Source organism: Malus domestica, chromosome 02 (assembly GCF_042453785.1).
Source record: "Malus domestica chromosome 02, GDT2T_hap1".
NCBI classification, from domain to species: domain Eukaryota; kingdom Viridiplantae; phylum Streptophyta; class Magnoliopsida; order Rosales; family Rosaceae; genus Malus; species Malus domestica.
The window spans coordinates 21,073,362-21,085,363 of NC_091662.1; positions in this window are offsets into that span (position 1 = coordinate 21,073,362).

The window sequence follows — 12,002 nt, forward strand, 5'->3', positions numbered from 1 at the left end:
TTCTTTTTTTAAAGGCAAATAACGTGGACTATTGATCTAGAATCCAACAGCTAATATTGTGCCACGTCATTTAGCTGTTAGGGGAGGTTTGAAATTTTTTTTTACCGTTGGAAATCCAACGGTCCAAAAATAAAAAAACTGAAAATATGACTTTAGCCCTTGAAATTCAATTTTCGTTACATAAGACCCGACATAATTTAATTGATTAAAACTCATTGACTAGACTCCACACAAGCAAATTCATTAACTATGTTTGACTTCACCATTGTACATTTTTTGAATGCCTAATATACCCTTAATTACATTTTTGACCTATACAATATACGGATTAAAAGGTGAATAAATGATTCTTGAAAAGAGAAATAAGCATTAATATACATACTGTGATTCGATCACAATATATATGATGTAATTTAACAAATATGTGGGGAATCAATAAATATGCCTAATAGTTGTGCTAATATATGGAGAATAATTTACCTACAGCATAAAGAAATGTTATTTACCTCAAAGTTATTTTACAAATAAATATAGGTAAATTATTTTACACACACATATATAATAATAATATTTTACATATAAATATAGGCAAATTATTTTACACGCACATATATAATAATAATAATAAAATGTGCCTTATATATTAATACATGTAAAATAATTTATCTACAACATATAGAAATGTTATTTTATTCAAAGTTAATTACCTACATTTTACATATAGATATGGGTAAATTACTTTAAATAGACATACATATGGTAACAATAAAACGTGCCTAACATATGTACTAATACATGCAAATTAATTTACCTACAACATTAATTTACCTATATATTACATATAAATATAGGTAGATTATGTTACACACCATAATAATAATGTGACGAATATATATATATATATATATATATATATATATATATATATATATATGTAATAGTTTACCTACAAAATATAAAAATATTACTTTATTTCAAATACATATGATTATAAGTGGCTAAAAAAGCGTCAAGAGGAGTAATTAGAATTTAATGCCCATATTATGTGGGCATGATTGAATCCAAAATTGGAGGGTTGTGTGTGAGAAAAAGATAGAAGGGTTGTGGCATATGTTGTAAATTATATGAAGTAATAGGTCATTTATTTTCTAATGTGGCAACATATTTGAATTCTGGGTTTATATTGGATGCTTAAAGATAGGTGGGTGTTAATCTAAATATTACGAGTTGTATAGGTCTATATCTAAAAAACCCAAAAAAAAAATCCGTTTAAATCCAATGGCCAAGAGGGTGCCACGTGCCCCCAGAAACAGTACAATTTCTGAATTCAAACCGCGAGCCCCACTGATTGAAAAGCTGTCAGTGACGTGCCCCTATACGCACGTGTTATGTTTGCGCATGACATAAATTTTCTAATAACGTGGCTGACCGTCAGCCTTGCATCAGCACACCCATAGGCGCTCAAGCATTCGATTCACACCTCCCTTCTCACACGGGCCCCCCTTTGCCCAATCACCCTGGAGCAAGGAAGGGAGGCAATTGGATTGAAAAGGTCCCCGGTCCACCGGGCATTTGTTACTGCTGGACTTGCTCTAATGGTTTAGACTTAAGGCACAAAAAGTTTGAATCAGAGTCATCAAAGCCCATCATAAAGCAGCTATGTTTATTGGAAACAACAACTATTACGCATTTTCCTTTCCATATAAAGCTTTTTTCATTGGAGTTCATTAAATTTTTCCCAAGTGTAATGCAACATGGAGGAGGATTCTCTCCCCTTTTAGCTAATCTATCTCTCTCTCTTTTCTCTCTTACTTAAACGGTTACGAATAAGTCACATCAATATATTTTATATTGATTTTTTTATAGACACAATAAAATAAAATAAACAAAGTGCGAGAGGAGAAGAAGAAAGGAAATAGAAATAGAAAGGGAGAAAATCTTACTCTATGCAACACACTAACTAACTTATAGCATGTTGCCAAATCTTTTATTTAAACCAATGTTCTTTGCTAATCTATGAAAATTTCTCACTCTAACTCACTCTTCGTATTGTACATTTTATTTTAAATTAGTATATCTTGAGTTTATCTTATCTTGTAAGAGGTCAAATTTATTTGGGTAAATTATGTTTTACCACTTTAGGTTTGGGTTTTAGGTTTGAGTGCAATTAAAAGCTCATACAACATTTTAAAAACATTTCAATCTCATACTTTACTTAACATTTCATTTCAACTTCACACATCCGTTAAAAATTATGTTAAATGGACCATGAATTTATGACTTAACAACATTAGATTCCATTATTGTACTGACTTGATTGCCAAACTTATTTTGTCACATACTAGCCCGGGCCCCCACCACATCCCGGGCTCAACTTTGCCGTAGCATGATATTGTCCACTTTGAGCCCACACCACGCCTTCACGGTTTTGTTTCTAGGAACTCACACGAGAACTTCCTAGTGGGTCACCCATCCTGGGAATGCTCTCACCCGAACTCACTTAACTTCGGAGTTCTGATGGAACCCTAAGCCAGTGAGCTCCCAAAAGACCTCGTGCTAGATAGAGATGGGAATATACTTATAAGGCTTACATGATCAACTCCCCTGGGCGATGTGCAATGTTACAATCCACCCCCTTAGGGGCCAGACGTCCTCGTCGGCACATTTCCGGCCAGAGATTGGCTTTGATACCAAATTGTCACATCCCAGCCCGGGCCCCCACGACACCTCGGGCTCGACTCCACCGTAGCACGATATTGTCTGCTTTGGGCCCCAACCACGCCCTCACAGTTTTATTTCTGGGAACTCACACGAGAACTTCCCAGTGGGTCACCCATCCTGGAAATGCTCTCGCTTGAACTCCCTTAACTTCAGAGTTTCGATGGAACCTAAAGCCAGTGAGCTCCCAAAGACCTCTTGCTAGGTAGAGATGAGAATATACATATAAAGCTTACAGGATCCACTCCCCTTGACGATGTGGGATGTTACATATTTCATTACTGACATGGCTACGAAACTTATTCCACGTGGCCCAGAAACTAATTAAAAACTAATCTTTTTGTAAATGTTTTCAAAAATTAAAATTTGTGAGCAGCCGTCAAATAGACCTAGTATTCGTGTAGTGTTTTTCATGTTTGTATCGCTTTCATGTCATACCCGATATCTTAACGGATTGTGTCGTGTAAGACTTGTTAAAATGAACAGGTAATATGATCCAATCCAAACTAGACCCATTAATATTAACAAATAATATGACCCGGTCCCTTACCCATTAAAGAAAATATATTTTAAACTAATAAATAATCAAATGAAAAACATAACTAATACTAAAATTACTACATACGTTCCACATTGCCACAATAAATATTACTTCAAAACATAAAAACACATTTTTCTTTCAAGATCACTTTAAATAGTAATTAATGTTGAAGTGCGGAAAAAAAAAAAAAAAATATAAACGCTCGTAATGACAAACTTTAGAAATTTTGTGAAGTGCTCAATTTTGAAATTTGCCATTATAATCACATAAACTATAGATCGAAACTTAACCGTTGATTGTCATTTACATTTACCCTCCATTCTTCTCACCAATTTTTTTTTTTAGATTTTCTTTTTTGAAAACGTGATCTTTTAGATGATGCAGGAAGATGAATGGTTTCGTTCATGTATTATATGCTCAGAGTTTTACCATTAGTGAAAATATTGCTCGGCGTTTATAAAGTCTCTAGAAACTATAAACATCGACTTTTATTTCAGTTAACTTTAAATATCGGAACGTAATATCAACAATCCGAACCGTTCATTTTTCTACATCCATTAAGAGAGTTTTCAAAAAAAAAAAATTCTGAAAAACAAAATTCGGTGAGAAAAATAAAGCGTAAACGACAATTAACGGTTAAATATAAATCTAAGGTTTATGGATTATGGTAGTGGATTTCGGAGTTGACCCCTTCACGATAAAACCTTCATGAAAATTGTAAAACTTGTCATTACAAGTGATTTTAAATTTATTTTTTTAAAACATTTTTCACACTTATTATTATGAATTTTATTAATTTTGCACTAAAAAAATATTCATGGGGATTTGGAGGGTCTTAAAAATCTAAACGATGATGTAACTATCATCTATGCATTGATGATACAATCACGAGTATTTATATATTCTTTCACATTTTTCGCACTTGTACATTAATTAATATGATTTTTTATTTATTTTGAACTCCCTTAAAAATACTATTCATGAGGGTTGTAAGGTTCTAAATGTTACATCCCACATCGTCCAGGGGAGTGGATCCTCTAAGCCTTATATGTACATGCCCACCTCTTCCTAGCACGAGGCCTTTTGGGAACAAACTGACTTTGGGTTCCATCGGAACTCCGAAGTTAAGCGAGTTCGGGTGAGTGCATTCCCAAGATGGGTGACTCCCTGGGAAGTTCTCGTGTGAGTTCCTAAAAATAAAACCGTGAGGCTGTGGTTGGGGCCCAAAGTGGACAATATCGTGCTACGGCGGAGTCGAGCCTGGGATGTGGTGGGGGCCCGGGCCGGGATGTGACAATTTGGTATTAGAGCCAATCCTTGGCAGGAAGTATGCCAACAAGGACGTCGGGCCCTTAAGGGGGGTGGATTGTTACATCCCACATCGCCTAGGGGAGTGGATCCTCTAAGCCTTATATGTACATGCCCACCTCTTCCTAGCACAAGGCTTTCTGGGAACTCACATGAGTCGCTACATTAGACTAGATCAAATCACAGAGCGAGTCGGTGAAGTCGCCTACAGGCTTGAGTTGTCTCCAAAATTGTCAAAGGTGCATGATGTTTTTCATGTTTCTATGCTTCGTCATTATGTTTCTGATCCATCCCACATGATACCTCCGGAGCCATTAGAAATTAATCCAGACTTGACATATGACAAGGAGCCAGTGATGATTTTAGACTGGAAGGATAAGGTTCTTATGAACAAAATTGTGCACATGGTGAAAGTTTTGTGGAGGAACCATTCAGTAGAGAAGGCTACTTGGGAAACAGAGGGTTGTATGCAAGATTTGTATCCACATTTGTTTTATGGATATTGATATGTTGTGTGCTGGTGTATAGAAATTTCGGGGATGAAATTTTATTAAGGGGGTAGGTTGTGACGACCCTTCCTGAATGAATATATATATTTTATCCTTGAATACGTGGAAATGACAATTATGCCCCCGTTGGTTTTGTGACAGAATGGTATCAGAACCAATCTCTGGCCGGAAGTGTGTCGACGAGGACGTCGGGCCCCTAAGGGGGTGGATTGTTACATCCCACATCGCCCAGGGGAGTAGATCCTCTAAGCCTTATATGTACATGCCCACCTCTTCCTAGCACGAGGCCTTTTAGGAATTCACTGGCATCGGGTTCCATCGAAACTTTGAAGTTAAGCAAGTTCGGGTGAGAGCATTCCCACGATGGGTGACCCCCTAAGAAGTTCTCGTGTGAGTTCCCAGAAACAAAACCGTGAATGTGTGTTCGGGACCCAAAGTGGACAATATCGTGCTATAGCGGAGTTGAGCCCTGGATGTGGTGGGAGCCTAGGCCAGGATGTGACATGAAAAGTTCAAATGACAATGTATCAATCTCAGAGGATAAAACATTTACGAGTATGACCTTATGAGAGATAATAAAAAACTTCATTAGATCGTTGACTCTAAAACTGAAAATATGTCGTTTTGACTATACTAATATTATACTAGTTAATTTGAATTTCGGACAACAGGTCAAGTAAAACTTATCTCAGTAATGATCATAATCCTGGCCCGGGCGCCCACCACATCCCGAACTTGACTCCGTTGTAGCACGATATTATCTGCTTTAGGTCCCAACCACGCCCTCCTAATTTTGTTTCTAGGAACTCACACGAGAACTTCCCAGTGGGTCACCTATCCTAGGATTGCTCTCGCGCGAACTCTCTTAACTTCGGAGTTCTGATGGAACCTGAAACCAGTAAGCTCCCAAAAGGCCTTATGCTAGGTAGAGATGGGAATATACATATAAAGCTTACAGAATCCTCAACTTTGGGCAATGTGGGATCTTACAATCCACCCCCTTTAGGGGCCCGACGTCTTTGTCGGCACACTTGCACAACACGGTAAAGTGGCTCTGATGCCAAATTGTCACATCCTGGCCCGGGCCCCCACCACATCCTGGGCTTAACTCCGTCGTAGCACGATATTGTCTGCTTTGGGCCCTGACCACGCCCTCACGGTTTTTTTTTGGGAACTCACACGAGAACTTCCTAGTGGGTCACCCATCTTGGGATTGCTCTCACGCAAACTCGTTTAACTTCGAAGTTCTGATGGAACCCGAAGCTAGTGAGCTCCCAAAAGGCTTCGTGCTAGGTAGAGATGGGAATATATATATACAACTTACAGGATCCTCACCCCTGGGCGATGTAGGATCTTACAGTTACTCGCATGTAAACCCGTTAAGGACATGTTGTTAACGGGTGACCCAATAACGATCCGATTAGTTACCGTGTTGACCCAAAACTCATTATTTTGGTGTTGTTTTAGTGTCATGTTAACGGGTCATGTAAAAAATTGTCAGGTCTACCATTAAACCCTAACTAACACCCATACCATTTCACTCTATATACACTCATCCCCCAACGGGCCCAACCGTCATCCCAAAAATCATTATGGAGATTGTCGAACTTTTGCAAGAAGCATATCAAGTACTTTTTCAACATTTACTTACATTTTTACTAAAGATTGGTTTTACAAATATTTTCACCAAAAGCGGTTTGAGTCATTGTAAAAACACTTCCAAGCGAGCCATACAATTATTATTTGGGCGTCAGATATAATTCATGTGAAGATACATATTTAATACAATTACCATTTGACCGTCAAAATGATAATTATATTAAATACAATAATTATATTTTAGTTTAATCCGTAGTTTAGCCGTTCCATCTCTCGTCTGGCTATGTGTTAGCGCCGTGCAGAGTTATAGTCTTCCAAGAAATTATTTTTAAATGAATAGTGCCAAGCTGTTTTTTAGCCCCCTTAATTACTTATTATTTTTAAGTTTGTTATTTAACTTTATTGGTTAATTGAATTAAACTACTATATTGAAAGACAACATCTTAAATACTAAAACTACAACAACTTAAATAAAATGAGAGGGGTGTTTATGAAAAAAGTGTTTGAAGTGAATAGAATGTGAAGAATGAAATAAAATGAGATAAGATAGTATGGAAGGGTGAAACTGATGTGAGAAATGGTGCAAAAATGACTTAGGTATTTATAGAATTTTTTTTTATTTTAAATTTTGTCCTAAAAAAATTTCAAAATCCAACGGTTATATTACGTCATGTGACCATTGCTGTTGATAGATTAGGCTCCTCAGACCGGCTGGCTAGCTGGCAAAGGATGCCTAGCCTGCTAGTCATCTGGTTGGATTTTGGCCCGGTGGGTTGGCCCATACCTCCATTGGATATGAATTTTGTGTCAAAAAATGGTATCCTTCGGCCTATGGCTTTATGGTCGGCCTAGTCCAATCGAATGAGCTATGTTAGCCCTCGTCCAGATAATAGCCCTACAAGAAATTATTTTTTAATGAACAGTGCTAGACCATATTTATATACCATCTCCAACCGAAGGTGGCTATTTTTAGCCCCCTCAATAATATATTAATTTAAGTTTGTTCTTTAATTTGATTGGTTAATTGAATTAAACTGCCATATTAAAATAAGGTTTTCAAACATATTTTGAGTGCCACTTGTCGCTAAATGAATAAGCTTCCAGACATATTTTGAGTGCCACTTGAAGATGTTGCTATTTGAAAATTATTGAAAAAAGTAAAGGAAAGATTATTAGAAGAGGTAAGAGAGGGGTGTGTATGAAAATAGTGTTTAAGGTGAATAGAATGTGAAGAATTGAAATAAAATGAGGGTAAGATAATATGGAAGGGTGAAAAAGATGGGAAAGATGGTGTAGAAATGTGTTAGGTATTTATATAAAAAAAAATAGAATTTTTAATTTCGTCTTAAAAAAAAATCTAACTCGGCCCAACTGAAATGGCTAGCTGGATGGCTAAAGATGGCCAACCCGCCGGCCATAGCTGGATTTTGGCCCCATGGGTCCCAAGATTTTTTGGCCTAGACCTCCATTGGAGATGAGTTTTGTGTCAAAAAGGCTATCTTTTGGTCTATGACCCTATGATCGGCCAGGTTGGAAATGGCTTTAGGCTATCTCCAACCGAATGAGGGCCAATTAGCTCGTTTTAGCCCTCTAGCCTTCCAAGAAATTAATATTTCAATGAACAGTGCAAGACCATATTTCTTACCATTTCCAACCGAGGGCCAAAGGGCTATAGGGCCAAACATAATTTATTATTTAAATATCAAAACTACAACAACTTATATTTAAAAATTACAACAACTTAAATTTAAAAGCTACAAATTAAATTTAAAAACTGCAACAACTTAAATTTATGGAAAAAATGAGAAATTTTCAATATATTTTTAAAAAAAAATTTGGTTGAAAAAAAAATTCAAATCCAATGGTAACTGATATCAGCATGATGTCAGCTAGTCGTTGGATTTGAATTTTTTTGGGCTATTATTCACACACCTTTGAATTCAATCTCTTTCAAATCAAGTTTGCAATGAATTCCAACTTTGGATCCTCTTCGAATTCCAACTGAGGGTCCTCATCCAATTCCGAATTGGAAGAAAAATGGGCGCAGATGAGACGAGAAGATGAGGAGTCCAATGAAGAAGATGAAGCATGGCACAACACACAATATGTGACAGCCATGGCTACGGCCATGGTATGTCAGCCAACTGAGGAACAACCTCAATATGGTGGCTCTGTTGTTGGTCGCTTTTACAAACCATGAACCAAAGTGATGACGCATGCCAATTTGATGAACAACTACTTCAACCCTAACTCAGTGTACACAGAAGAGGATTTTAGACGTCGCTTCCAGATGAGGCGTCATGTTTTTGAGAGTTTACTTCATGATGTCTAGCAGGTCAATCCATACTTTCGACAGAAGCTGGATAGAACAGGCTGCCTTAGTTTCTCACCTTATTAGAAGGTTACTGTTGCACTACGAATGATGGCCTATGGTTCCCCAGCTGATTCGATGGATGAAACATATGGTATGTCTGAGTCTACATGCCTTGATACTCTTGCTAAATTCTGTAACACAATTGTTTAGTTTTACAAAGAGGAGTACCTTCACGAGCGAAATCAAGAAGATATGGATTGGCTCATTTGCAAAGCTGAAGACCGTGGGTTTCCGAGCATGATAGGGTCATTAGACTGCATGCATTGAATTGGAAGAACTGTCCCATTGGATGACAATGAGGCTTTAGCGGAAGGTTGAGAAAGCCAATTGTTGTGTTAGAGGCACTTGCCTCGTATGACACATGGATCTAGCATGCTTTCTTTGGAGTCCTTGGATTCCAAAATGACATTACAGTTTTTGGGCGTTTACCCCTCTTCAATAACTTGACGGAAGGTAAATCACCTCAACTTAACTACTACATCAACGGGCGTCAGTACAATATGGGTATTACTTTGTAGATGACATCTACCCAAAGTGGGCGACACTTGTCCAAGCAATTCCAAACCTTACGAATGATGCCGAAAAGTGGTTTACCTTACAACAAGAGGCATATTGGAAAGATGTTGAGAAAGCTTTCGATATTCTATAAGCACGATGGAAGATTATCATGGAACCGGCAAGAGTTTGGAGTTGAGAAAATTTAGACTCCATCATGATGTCTTTCATCATTACATAACATGATTGTGGAGGATGAGCGAGATGGGTATATTGATATAGAGTCTGATGACGACCAAGAAGATCCAAATAGGTCAAGAAGGGCTTGTGCAAAAATATATGATGGTCCTAATTTGCTTTTGAATCCAATAACTGATATTATCTCTTTAAATGAGTACATGAGGCGCTATATGATGATATATTCCCATGCCATAAACAAGTACCTACAACAGGATCTTGTTGCACATTTTTGGGACAAAAGAAGCATGGAGTATGCGTAGTTTTATGTTGTTAAATGTTTTAAAAAATGATGTTAAATGTTTTTAAAAATGATGTTAAATGTTTTTTTTTTATGTTGTATAATTTGTATGTTGTTTAATGTTATTTAATATTGTTTGACATTGTTTAATGTTGTTTCATGTTACTTAATGTAATTTAATGGCTTAGAAAGTTATAGGAAAAAAATAGAATTAAAAAAAAATTTGTAAAAAAAAAAAATTCAAATATAACAGGCCAGCTAACATCAGCTAGCCATTGCATTCAAATTTGTGGCCCGGCCCGGGGCTGGTTAGCTAGCTAGGTTGGGCCAGCCGGTTGTCCTTTGGTCTTTTTTTGTCCCGTGGGGCCACAAGCCCTTTGGCCTAGCCCTCTGATAGGGATTTTACTACTCATGTGAATGGGCTAAAAACTCCTATTATACTTGCAAGAATCAGAAGGTTGTAGTATAAACGGATCTCGCAAGGTCATTCTCCACAGGGATTATTAAATAATTCGAAGCAAACCAAATTGCAATTAGTTATTGTAAAGTAGAAATTGAGGTGATTGATTTTATAACCTACTTAAAATAAAAACGAAATTAAATAATTAAAATAAACAATTTGCAATATTCAAAACTAGAAGGAAAAGAAAACAGTTTTGGAAGAAATCAAATTAAGAAAACACTAGGGTTCCACCATCACCTAGCAATCCTATGAACTTTTACCAATTACTTATGATCTACACATGCCACTTTGAAGGTTAGATTTTCCTAATTCATATTCTACTTGGAACCTCCAACATAGAACGTATATTTAACATGCATCCCGTCCGGACGTTCGGATCAAATCTGAACATGAAAGACTCATTATGCTTTATGAAAATCCTTTGAAAAACCATGCAATCCTTAGGATGTGGTATTCATCCTAAGTGAAATTACAATTATTAATCACAAGAAGACAGCGTCAATTTCAGGGAACCTTCTGACCAAAATTGCATCAAATTACTTTTCTAAATATCCTAATGGTAATCAGGCATTAAGACAATTAGATAGTTTTTATCCCAGTGATTAACAATTCAAAGTATGCATGCAATGTGACGACCCGTCCCTATTTTTCCTATGTAATTTCTCCCCGAGTATGTGTATTGACGATTATGCCTTATTGGCAAGTAACGTGGACTTATTCTTATCGCTTTCCATTTTATTTCTAGCTATCGCATTTAAATTGTACACGCTAGTATGAGTAGACGTAGATTTTAAAGTGTAAAAATATCTACTTTGGATAGATTTCGATTTGCTTTTACTGTAGGAAATCTAGAAATCTATCCCTTGGATTCCTTTTAAACCCATCCCGTGCACTCTCTGCATCACTCCACTTTCAGCTATTCCATCCCATCTTTTCTGTATGTTATGTCCCCCCCTCTATCAGAAAAAGCAAAGAAAATTTGAAAACCTCTCTCTTCTTCCTCTCTCTCCCGTGAGCTCTCTCTCCCTCTACAACTCCATGAGCGAGCTCCAAAGCTCATAGATCGAACAAACAAACTACATCATCATGCTCATCTCAGCCCCATGATCACGACCATACCCCTGGTTCGCGTGTTGACCGAGTTTTGAACGTCCAACTCGGAAGGTCCGACTTGGCGAGTTCGATACTACGATTTTCAAGCCATGCATGGCTAAGGTAAGCCTTAAGAAACCCTTCAAACCTTCATTTCACTTCTATGTGTTGTTATTGATTCTTTTTTTGTGTTTTGAACGTGTGGTTTTACCCAGAAACTCGAGAAGAAGGAGAACCCGAAGTTTTTCGTTCAAGAACCGTGGCCATTTAGTCATTTTCAAACCATTTTTCTGGTCAACCTTGACCACAACTGGACTTCTTCTAGGTATAAACTTGTTCTCTACATTCCTAACTTCAAAATGGCTTTGGAATCACTGAGTTTGGTTAAGTAACGAGTTAGAAATCAACTTTGGAAGTTAGGAAGA